Source organism: Halichoerus grypus, chromosome 13 (assembly GCF_964656455.1).
Source record: "Halichoerus grypus chromosome 13, mHalGry1.hap1.1, whole genome shotgun sequence".
In the NCBI taxonomy this organism is placed as follows: Eukaryota; Metazoa; Chordata; class Mammalia; order Carnivora; family Phocidae; genus Halichoerus; species Halichoerus grypus.
The window spans coordinates 23,306,282-23,318,876 of NC_135724.1; the positions used below are offsets into that span (position 1 = coordinate 23,306,282).

The 12,595-nt window shown below is 39.7% G+C and overlaps 1 protein-coding gene across 4 annotated transcripts in view; it reads right to left on the reverse strand.

The window, feature by feature from the left end:
• Positions 1-12,476, reverse strand: part of SMAD4 (SMAD family member 4) — a 58,379-nt gene extending 45,903 nt beyond the window's left edge. For all 4 annotated transcript variants that reach the window (XR_004908502.2, XM_078060295.1, XM_036064742.2 and 1 more), the window contains exon 1: positions 12,339-12,476. The gene's annotated coding sequence lies outside the window, so the exon portion shown is untranslated. The remainder of the gene's footprint in view (positions 1-12,338) is intronic.
• Between the last annotated feature and the right edge of the window lie 119 nt (positions 12,477-12,595).

A 12,595-nucleotide genomic window follows, 5' to 3' on the forward strand; every position in this document is an offset into this window, starting at 1 on the left:
CATTTTTGTAACAAATAACTTATATCACCTCCTCTTAGCCATCCTGAAACAAAGTTCTAACATCCTTACACATATTTTTTTTAATTTAACAATGCCTTAATTGTAACATAAAGGAGAAAAAGATTAATATATAATAAAGTGTGCATTTCAATAAAAATGCTCAGGCATGGGGCACCTGGGTGGCTCAGTCAGTTAAGTGTCCGAATCTTGATCTCAGCTCAGGTCTTGATCTCAGGGTCATGAATTCAAGCCCTGCATTGGAGCCTACTTAAAAAAAAAAAAAAATTGCTCAGGCATGATACTTGCACTTACATGTAGAATCATCATAATTATGACAGCATAATTATGACAAATTCAGACCTTCCAAGACAGGTGTGTTGTTTTGGCAACTCAAATAGCACAATGGCACTACAGATGGTGACATGGATTTCCCCGAACAGTAAATTCTTTATAAAATTCCAAACAAAACAACTTCAATTTAAGAAAAAGAATTAAGAGAAACTTAATTCCTGAAAAAATGAATATATATTAAGAGTTAGGGGCACCTGCGTGGCTCAGTCAGTTGGGCGTTTGCCTTCAGCTCAGATCATGATCCTAGGGTCTTGAGATCGAGCCCCACATCAGGCTCCCTGCTCAGCGGGGAGTCTGCTTTTCCCTCTCCCTCTGCCCTTCCCCCTGCTTGTACTTTTTCTTTCTCTGTCAAATAAATGTATAAAATCTTAGCAAAAAAAAAAAAGATGGAGTTAGATAATTAATTATAGGTTTACCTCCTACATGAATTTCTGGGTCATGTGAAAGTGTTATGGGATGCATGATAATTCTTCACAGTCCCTCACATTATAGGATGGCATCCTTTGCCCCCATCTACCAGTGCTCCTCTAATTTCCACAACATCCCTTAAAGTACAGTACTTATTCCACTGAGAACCACTAATCTAGAAGATCCAATCCCATTACTACACTAAGTAAGAGATGAGAATAGAGACAGCTATTAAACTGATTTGGGACTATAAATGAGAAAGCACGGGAAGTCCAGAGGTAAGAAGTCTTACCATGGTTTAGCAATAAGGCTAGGCTATGCTACATGGCAGCAACAAGCAAACCCAAAAATATCAGTAGCTTAAAACAAAGATTTCCTGCATAAGCTAAACTATATGTCTGTCTCAGATAAACAGATCACTACTCACTATCATTTTTCAGGAATTAGGCTAACAAAGGCTCCATCACTACATATGTCCTCAAATGGCAGGGGAAAAGACAGGATAACTCATGCACTGTCTTTTAAAAGTCTATCACTTCTGCTCACATTAGATTGGCCAACGTCATATGGCCATGCCAGTGGTTCTCAACCAGGAAAACTCTGTCCCTCAGGGGACTTGGCAATATCTAAAGACATTTTTGATTGTCACAACTGGAATGGGAAGGTGGGAAGCAGAGAACTACTGGTATCAAGTAGTAAAGGCCAGAGCTGTTGCTAAACATCCTGCAACGCACAGGACTGCACCTCATGACAAAAATTTAGCCAGCCCAAAATGTCAATAGTGCTGAAACTGAGATATCCTGAGCCACGCTTAATTTCAATGTGGGGAAGGGAGACAGAGAAGTGCAGAGAGCCATCAGAATACTGGTGGAATAATACTAATAACTACCACATGTGAATAAGAATTTGCCAGGCTGAAGGAAAATCAGGAAAAGCAGAGGGATAAGAGTGCAGATGTTTTTCTAGAGTAGGTTCATCACAGGAAAAAGGAAGGAATAATGGCATTAGATTTGCATTAGAAAGGAAACTATAATGAAAGCACGGAGAATAACTTTGGAAAGGGAAACAAAACTAGTTAGGAGACAGTGATCAGAAAAGCGACAGGCTCTAGATTAGAGGCATGGGCAATGGAAACAAAGGGGGAATCAATATTTCTAAGTAGAACAGACTAGATTTTTTAAGGGGTGTTTTAAAAGAAGGGACAGTCAAAAGAGGACCTATTTCATAGTTAACTGAATGATAAGAATACAAGATTTAAAAAGGTAAGTAACATATTCAGTTTTAAATACACTGAGTTTGAAGAGCTCAGTAGAAAAGTTAAGCCTATTCAAAAGTCTCTAAAATACAGATATTAAAGTCTCTATAATAGAACAAACCATCCTATGGTGACAGGGGTAATGGGAGGTAAAAAGTCAGCAAAAGGGACAGAGGTTCATACTTACATCTGTCTACCTATTGTGTGTTTTGTCTCTAGCCTTGCTATTAATCATAAGCTATCACCTATTACGGACCACAGGTCTAATAGGAATTCCATGGACTACAAAGCCAGATAACCAGGCTAATTAAGATACTCTCTAAAAGTGGGGGTGCCTGGGTGGCACAGTCGGTTACACGTCCAACTCTTGGTTTCGGTTCTGGTTGCAATCTCAGGACTGAGATCAAGCCCCACCTAGGGCTCTGCACTCAGCAAGGAGTCTGCTTGGGACTCTCCCTCTCCCTCTGCTCCTCCCCCCTGTATGCACATGTGTGTGCGTGTGTGCTCTCTCTCATAAATAAACTCTCTAAAATAAAAAAAAGTTGAGCGCTGGTCTGAGAGGTTCTCATGAGAATTCATAAACTTTAAAAAATGTTGACTTTTTTTATTTCTCAGATGTCTGTTTACTTTTGAATTATCGGCAGTATTAAAAAATGCAAAACAAAATATGTAAGTATATTTTCTAGAAATTATAGGTATTTTGATCAATGATCAATAGACTACTTAATATGGGAATATGACATAAGTACTTACGTTTAACAAGGGAAAAAAAAAACCTGGCTTGGTGAAATATCATTAGAAAGAAATTCTAAGTATAGGCTTACAAGCAGAAAACAAAAAGGTGTGCAGGCTTAGTTCAACTGCCTATAGCAGAAGTTACAGCCTAGATTCTAAACAGAGGAAGGTCTGAAAATTGGGGTTCCTTAAACTGAGGGTAACTGGAGGAGCACACCCAAGAGCACAAAGGATTATGTGCACAGGTATTAATGATTATAAAATCTGAGATGCGAATGATACAATCAAACAAAATGAATGTCTGTTATAACTTTTAAGATGAACTACAAGGGACAAATTTAGAGATAAACTTCTTGTTCACCTACAGGTCTTGGGTAAGTGCCATATTGGTGTACCAGGCTCCACCTTAAAAAATCTTATTTAAAAATTAACTTTGTAACTAGACTTTCTCTGGGGATAATTCTGTAATGTATAAAAATATCAAATCACCATGATGTACACCTGAAACTAACAGGATATTGTATGTCAGTTATACCTCAAAAAAAAAAGTTTGCTGGGGCGCCTGGGTGGTTCAGTTGGTCAAGCATCTGCTTTCCACTAAGGTCATTATCCCAGGGTCCTGGTATCAAGCCCTTCATAGGGCTCCTTGCTCAGCGGGGAGTCCACTTCTCCCACTCCCTATGCTGCTCCCCCTGTTTGTGCTCTCTCACAAATAAATAAAGTCTTAAAAAAAAAAGTTTGCTTCAATGGGGACTTAACCCCTCTGCATTTCTGAGTTGCATCATCTGGCCCCTTTGGTTGCTGCACCAGAAACGAGATCCCATGCCCTACCACACAGCATCTCATCCAGGTCCCAGAGGAGGGGGAGAGGCCAGAAACTCAAGGTGGTGACTGGTCAGTCTGACTGTGCAGCAGGCCCAATGACTGGTCACCTCCAGGTGGTAAAGCCATGTAGTCACAAACAGAAGAGGAAGACGAGAGCAGCAGCTGGAACAGAACAAGCTGCTAAAGATCTGGGAGGTGATGGCATCAAAAGAATCTTAGCATAAGATGTGCCTCTTCTGAGTATTTCATATCAGAGTTTCATACTGTTATTGATAGGGTGTTACAGGCTGAAATGTACCCCCCGCCCCGCCCGCCAAATTTGTATGTTGAAGCTCTAATCTAACCCCTCAGAATGTGACTATATTTGAAGACAGAGCTTTAAAGAGGTTAATTAAGGTTAAATGAGGTCATTAGGGTGGGTCCTGATCTAATGTGATTTGTGTCCTTATCAGAAGAGATTAGGACACAGACATGTACAGAGAGAAGACCATGTGAAGAGACAGGGTAGAAGACAGAGCCATCTACAAGCCAAGGAAATAAACCTCAGAAGAAACCAACCCTTGCTGACACTTTGATCTTGGTCTTCCAGCCTCCAGAACTGTGAGAAAATAAACTTCTGTTGATAAGCAAAAAACAAAACAAAATTTAAAAACACAACATTTTTCTAGATTCATAAATTAGAGGTTGTTAAAAAAAGAATCAACAAAGTCCTCTAGGTGACACCTGTTTTTTGTCAGCCAAAAATTCTGTAATTGATTTTCCAAGGAAAATCTCCCCATCTGGGCAGGTGGGATCATCCCCAGCCTCACTAACCAGGGTCACCTCCTAGCCACATTAGTTGTTTCAAAGATGGAAAAGGACCCAAGTCAGACCGATGACACAGCTCCAGGACTTCTGCTGGAACTACAGAGGGAATAAAAATCTCTCTGCTGGACTTGACACTAGGAGTAGCCTGGAGATGACCTGAGACTTAAACAGAAAGGAAAGCAAAGCCAAGGGCGCCTGGGTGGCTAAGTCGTTAAGCATCTGCCTTTGCCTCAGGTCATGATCCCAGGGGCCTGGCATCAAGTCCGCACATGGGGCTCCCTGCTCAGCAGGGAGTCTGCTTCTCCCTCTCCCTCTGCCTGCAGCTCCCCTGCTTGTGCGTGAGCCCTCTCTCTCTCTGTCAAACAGATAAATAAAATCTTAAAAAAAAAAAAAAAAAGGCAAAGCCAAGACAAAGAGTCCTGATGATACTGGCTGGTTGTGACCTAGGATCCAGCACTGAGGCCAGCTCTATTTTCAGACCAAGCCAATGAATTCCTCTTTTGACAAAGTTTGACTGCTCCATGTTTCCTGGTACATAATTACTGAACAGAAATTAAATTAACATTCTCAGAATTAACAGTGATATAGAATTAACAGTGATATAATACAAACCACATAAAAATTGGAACCATTCTGTAATCTAGTCAATAATACAGATAATTAGTTACTTTAAAATAGCAGTTGTCAAACTCTCTGGTCTCAGGTCCCCTTATTTACATTCTTAATTATTGAGATTCCAAATAGCTTTTATGTTCTAAAACTTAAAGGTGTTTAAATATGTATTTTAAATAATAAGAAGTCCAGTATGTGTTAATATAATTAATGTTTTATGAAAAAATAACTATTTTCCAAAGCAGACAAAAATATCAGTATTCAGAGTGACACTGTTTTCCATTTTTGCTAATTTCTTTAATGTCTAACTTAAAAGAAGACAGCTGGATTCTCATATTTGTTTCTGCATTCAATCTGTTCTGATATGTTGTTTCGGTTGAAGTACATGAAGAAAATGTGCCTCACATACATACATACTTGGAAAAGAGAAAAGTACTTTAATGGCCTTTTTAGATAATAATGGTTATTCATCTTTTATTCTTACTTTTATTTTTTTTTAAGATTTTATTTATTTATTTGACAGAGAGAAACACAGAGAGAGCAGGAACATAAGCATGGGGAGTGGGAGAGGGAGAAGCAGGCTTCCCGCAGAGCAGGGAGCCCGATGTGGGGCTCGATCCCAGCACCCTGGGATCATGACCTGAGCCGAAGGCAGATGCTTAATGACTGAGCCACCCAGGTGCCCTATTCATCTTTTATTCAACACAAAAATGCAACAAATGGCAATCCTTAAAGGTTAGCTGCAATGTAGAATCTGAAACTGTTATCAATGAACCTCTGGGCTCTGTTATATAAAGATCCATTGGTGTATATTGTACTTTGATGGATCTCCTACCCATGCATGGTCTTGTAACATCATGCATTGGTCACTGAAAAATACTGGTTCAATGAATTATACAGATCTTCCAAATGCTGACACATTTTCTTACACAATATTTATTTTTTAAAAATCACATTCGTTAATATCACCACCAACCTCATCAGAAAAGTCTTTAAGTATTACGCAGCTGGCAAGCCCATGTGGCAGACACAAATTTTCAAATCTAAAATTTTCACTTGAAAGATCATATTTTATCTTTGGCAACAACTAGTTATTCTTGAGTGTCAGGCCCACTTCACTAATTTTCAAGGAAATCCCTGACAAATATCCAAGTCTGACTAACTATGGTTCCTCTATTAGTCGTTCTTTTAAGTAAAAATAAGAGAGGTATTCCACTAAAAAAACCAGCTAATTTACCTTGCAGTTCAACCACACAAGTACCATTCCTAGAGATGAACCTTGTACTTGGATGTGCACAAGAAGAACTTTATTCACACTTCCATTTAATCACACTGAATATTAAAAAGATAGGCACTCCAGGGTAGAGATTCTAAAAATAAAACTTTTTACTGCTTCACCAAAGATACTTTTAAGTGAAACAACATGTTTTCAAATGCTTAACGTGTGTTTGGCTGTGAAGAACACAGTAAAGATTCACAGTTTGATGCCACTGCCTTGATTCATGCTAAGGTGCCAGTGGTTTACCACCCACCACTGCTTCTTCACCATCAGTGCAAATGTCAACACAGAAAAACAGCAAGTAACATGTTTTATCATGAAAACAATTTTAGGGGCGCCTGGGTGGCTCAGTCGTTAAGCGTCTGTCTTCGGCTCAGGTCATGATCCCGGGGCCCTGGGATCAAGCCCCACATCGGGCTCCCTGCTCAGCGGGAAGCCTGCTTCTCCCTCTCCCACTCCCCCTGCTTTTGTTCCCTCTCTCGCTGTCTCTCTCTCTGTCAAATAAATAAAATCTTAAAAAAAAAAAAAAAAGAAAAAGAAAACAATTTTGACTTCATGAACCTCCTAAAAGAACAGGGTCATGGGGACCCCAGGAGTCTGTGGACTCCACTTTGGGAAACACTATTTTAAAAGACTGAAAATTAAGATGAATTTTAATAACTGATAACTAAAAAATACATGTCATAAAACCTCTGAAACGAAGAAAACTATCAATTCATCTAGCTTATTCTTTCAAAAGGGGTGTTTCAGAATCCCTGCAGGTTAGTCCAGCACTACTAACTATATATCAAGAGTGGGGCCCCACCTAAAAAGCACTCTAAGAGTTTGAGGTGCTGTCAGTTTTACAAAGCACTGATCTAGTCTATACTAACCTACACATTTCACTTTACAAATTACCAAAATGATAGTGAAACAAATTACAATATGAATATATGCGACTGATTAAAAAACTAATTGCACAGAAGTCATGTCATTTTTCTTTACTTTTAACTAGCTGCCTAATTTCAACATCTATACACATAAAATTCTTCCTTTAATTTTAGTGAGGCATATCTATGACACAGAGGTACCTAGTGTGTTTATGTACAATGATACCTGGTTTATCTTACTCCATTAAGTACTACTTTCGGTCATCCTTTCATCAGATGATTGAATTATTACAATGATTAGCTACCATTCACTAGCAAATACTACTGATAAATATCCTTAAGTTTTACATTTAGAAATACATTTTGACTTGAAAAAGATCTGAGTTCATCCACATTAAAATAAAGAAATCATACCTTACTACAAAAGACAATATTCAGTAGCAGTCCTTAAAAAAACAAAAAAAACAAATGATATGCATTCTAAACATGCAAATTGGGGTTTGATGGATTTTAAGTAAATTACTCCAGTGCATCAATGATTGCAAAATAAAGCCTGTCACATATTAAAGCAAAGCAATAAGGATAAAATATCCAAAGCCTTTAAAATCAAGAAGTACTTTTTTTTTTTTTTTAATCATAGATTCCCATGCCTCCTCCACTCAATTCCCATTCTGAATCTGTGTGTGCTGGAATGGAGCGTGGGAAGAGAAAAATAATTTAAAAAAAAAAAAAAAAAAGCTCTTCCAGAGATGAAGATGCATCTACTCTTCAACCAGCACTTAGGAACTACTGCAGGTGATGTAAATGGAGAACTGAATATGCCCTCCTTAGATGATTTCTAAAGAAATGCTAACTAGTTGGGGGTCGCCTGGGTGGCTCAGTCGTTAAGCGTCTGCCTTCGGCTCAGGTCGAGATCCCAGGGTCCTGGGATCGAGCCCCATATCGGGCTCCCTGCTCGGCGGGAAGCCTGCTTCTCCCTCTCCCAGTCCCCCTGCTTGTGTTCCCTCTCTCGCTGTGTCTCTCTCTGTCAAATAAATAAAATCTTTAAAAAAAAAAAAAAAAAAAAGAAATGCTAACTAGTTGGGCTTGCTGAGCAACTGTCTCACAGCATATAACTTAACTCCCGACAGCAAAAGCTAAATGCAAACTTGCCTCTCAGGAACCAGTGAAACAACCAGTTAACTGGTGCCTAGAAAATTTATGGTTTCCAAGCAGATTAACCCCCCTTGAAGACCAAATTCCACTGGGAGTTTAGATGCTAATTTTGGCACCTAAACAAAGTCCTCTAAGTCTCTAAAAGGAGCCCAAATAAGCATTTTAGAGTACTTTAAGAAAAAGATCAACTTCCTATTTAGAATAGTAATGCTATACCAACTTCTTATCACGGGATATACAAGTCCCTAAAACTTGCTACCAGACATTTCAAATGAAGTGAGAAAATGAAAAAGAGAGGAGAGAGGAACAAATGAAGGGACAAACACTGAAGCAAAACAAATGTGGCAATACCTTCAAAAGACCCATTACGTTAGATGTGAGATGATTTACACAGTACATACGTACGTCACTGTATTAAAGGATGGAAGTGAAACAGTTCAAAATACAAAGTTAGAGGACCCTAATAGCTAAGCCACCTCAAACTCTAATCTTGCTGCACCCCAGGCCAACTGAATCACAATTTCTGGAGGTGGGATCCAGTATATTTCAAAGCTCCCCAGAAGATTTCAAAATGCAGCCAAGGTTGAGAACCACTATCCTAAACCTTGGCAATAAAAAAGCAATAAAAAGATGAACCCCACACAGTTACAAGTCTCCAAAGTGCAAACAATTTTCATTTAAAATGTAAATAATATAGTCTTCAAGCTTAAATGTATTTACAATTATCACGAACTTTAAATTAAGATGTTATAACAATCTTCACAGTCTCTGGTATCTATCTATCTGACCTATGATATAATTTGCAGTAGCAAATAACCAAGACTTAAATTATAAGATTCTGACCACCTATCATCATCTTAGTTTTACATAAGTAAGCACTACCCTAGTTTCTATCCACGCTCATGGTTAAAACAAATTTTCCTGGATGCCAATCACACCACAAAATAATGTCAAGGTGACACAACCTAAAATACCTTGTTCCTGAGAAACTGGAATTCAGCCACATTTCCCATCACCAAAATTACACATTTTAAAATGAGAAAAAAATCCAAAAATTCTAAATCTGACTCATTCCCAAGCATATGTTTTGTCATATTATGATGCAAACGGCATCATACTGAAAATTGCTCAAATGAATATCTACACATATTTGTTAACTGTCTTTTTAAAACAATCAAATCTTCATCAGCTGTTGAGTAAAAATCCCAAAATTTGATAATTTAACAAAATTATAATATATCCTGTGTTATGGTGATCCAAGTCCTTCAACTTTCATTTAGTGCAGAAAAGAATGAAATCAATGAAACTGTTTTAGTCATGTTAGCTTTTTACACATGATTAAGCATCATTTCAGAGTCAACCTTTAATCACTTAAGCAAAACAAAAATTTCTGCCTAAATACACAGTCTTCTAGAAAAAAAGGAAATCAAAACATGTACAATGAGCATTGAAATGGCCAACATAAAATTTTAAAGACCCATTCACTCTAAAAATCACTGAATGAAAAATGAAAAAAAGTTAGGCATGAGTTAGAGATGGACAATGTAGAACTGAAATAAGTTTAAATGTAAGAAAAATAATGTACTCACCAAAATAGGCAAAATTTTAGATGAGACAAACTATGCATTTTAAATATAATGAACAAGGCAGATCCTGTGCTAACTGCTCTAGTAGAGGCCTCAGCAATTCACAGCTCAATTAGAATAGCGTCTAATGATGTTACTATAACACCAGCTCAATCAGAAAAAAAACAGCTTCCAAGCCAGAGAGCTGGAGTGTGACTGGGCAGCATAAATTAGTTTAATACTTGCTCTTTAATTGGGGGGGGGGGGGAAGAGGACCTAAAGGGGAATGCAGAAAAAATAATTCACACACAAAGAAACAGCTTAAGCTTAAGGAAAGTGAAGCATACACAGATTTTTAGAAATGATTTGCTGCTTCATAGTATAAGCAGAATTGCTTCAAGTAGCAAAGCCATCAGAAAGGCCAATGATCCATATAAAATGTATTCTAAAAATTTCAAATTCACTTTCTCATCCCAAATTTTCATTAAATCTGGGCGCCTGGGTGGCTCAGTCAGTTAAGCGTCTGCCTTAGGCTCAGGTCATGATCCCAGGGTCCAGGGATCGAGTCCCTGCTCGCTTCTCCCTCTGCCTGCCACTCTCCCTGCCTGTGTTCTCTCTCTCTCTCTCTCTCAAATAAATAAAATAAATAAATAAAATCTTAAAAATATTTTTTTCATTAAATCTGCAACTGATTTGCAGTTCTTTTCTAAGCTCAAGATTTACAATGATGGCACTTAGCTAAACAGAGAAGCTTCTACTTAGGCACTCCCACCTCAAAAATAAAAAAATTAAGATGTAATACCTCTTTAAAGCAACCTCACCCAAAAACCTGGAAAGCAAAGAAAAAGCCACTTCTATTAACAGACTCACAAAATGTTATATCAATTTTCTCTAGAAAGGCTTTTAGTTTTAATTCCAACGACTTAAACCTACATAATTCATTACCACCTTTAGACCTAAAAATACTGCAAATCATAAATGCTCAGCCTGCCTGTATTACTCTGTTCTGTAACAAGCCCTTTTAAGAAAACAAAATCGTAACTTATGAAACATTAACAGAATATATTTTAAAATATTAATTATATCATTTACAACTTGAAATGTCATATATTAAGCATATCAGAACTTTTCAAAAGACAAAATAAGAAGTCCTTAGCAGAAAAAGAAAAGTTACACATTAGAACTTCCTACGCTGTATTTCAACTGAAATACATTTAGTCTCGGTACAACAAGGCAAAGGCAATTTATGAAATCCACAATAAAATTTATTCCTATGCAATGTTCTAAATCTGATTAGTTTTTGAAAGTATGCATTTCTTTATTTTCTCTTAAGGCTACATGGTCTCTTCCAACAAAAATACTGAACCTATTTTTTAAAACCCACATAATCGAACTGCTATCGAGACTAAAAAGATGCTAATTCTGGCAAAAGTCAAAGGTTGTTAACAAATTAGCCAAGATTACATGCCTTTAGAAAATTAATTCAGACTAATTAAAATGATTCCACATTATCTTGTATTTATAATTCCGGAATAACCCGCAGTTTCACCTTAAACTATGGTGCAAAAATTAAAGGCATTAAGAAACTAAATTGAAAATAATCAGAAATAAATATGTTCATTAAAAAAATTTTTGCTAGGGTTTTCAGGGGGGAAAATAGCTATCAATCATCAACAGAGTTTTTAAAAACCTCCCCATACCCAGAAAGAAATCTTTCAAGTTAACCAAACACACCCATTTCTTTGAAAATCTTGCCTGAGAAATTATAACCCCAGTTTGGGGCATGTGATGGAGCCACCGCCCTACATCCTACACCAATTTCACTCTCAGTACTTGCAGTCCTAGCAATAAACTATGTCTTTTATTTTTTATTAGGAGTGGGTGGGGTTGGGGGTGGCGGTCAGTCAGGTGCTGAGAATGCTTCCCGCATACCGCCATCACCTACAATACTCAAAAAAGTGAGTAAACAAATCAAAGCCAGAAACAAAAACTGGAATGACACAACCAGGAAGGGAAAGTAAAGGACAAAGAGAAAACAAAAATTTCCTTGAGAAAAGAAATTAAGGCAGGCCATTTACAACTTTCATTTACACCTAAAGCGACACACTCCAGCCTACCCAGCGCGCTCGGCTGGGGCGGACAGTGAAACTACTCAAGAACAACAAAGAGAAGCGGCGGCCGCAGCAGGAGTACGGGTCCGAGTTTAACTTGATTCGGCCACACAACGCAAGGGGAGTTCGGGGCCGGAGGACCGGGCCCGGAGCCCGAGGGACGCGAGGCCCCGCGGCCCCGCCGGCCCTGCGTTGGGGCCGCCGGCCGAGCCCGTCAGGGAGCCGCGCTCGCTCTCCCGGCGCACCCGCCGGCCTCCCGCTCGCTCCCTGCCGCCGCCGCCGCCGGGAGCCCGCCCCGGGGCGGGGAAGCCGCGGGCGGGGTGCGCGGGCCCGGCCGGGGGAAGGGGAGGGGACATGGCGCGTTACCTGGGTTCGGGCGATGGCGAGGAGTGTCCGCTCTCCCGCCGCGTATCGTCCGCGGGGGCGCCGGGCCCGTCGCTCCCCCGGCGGCCCGAAGCGCTCCTCGGTCCCCGCCCCGCCGTGTCCGGGCCAGGCCGCCCCTCCTCGGCGCCGCGCCACTGCCCGCGCGGGCCGCCTCGAGCTCCCGGGCCGCCCCGCGGCGGGGTGCCTCTCTCGCTGGGCGCCCGGCTCCCCTCACCCGCTCCCGCCGCCCTGGGCGGCCG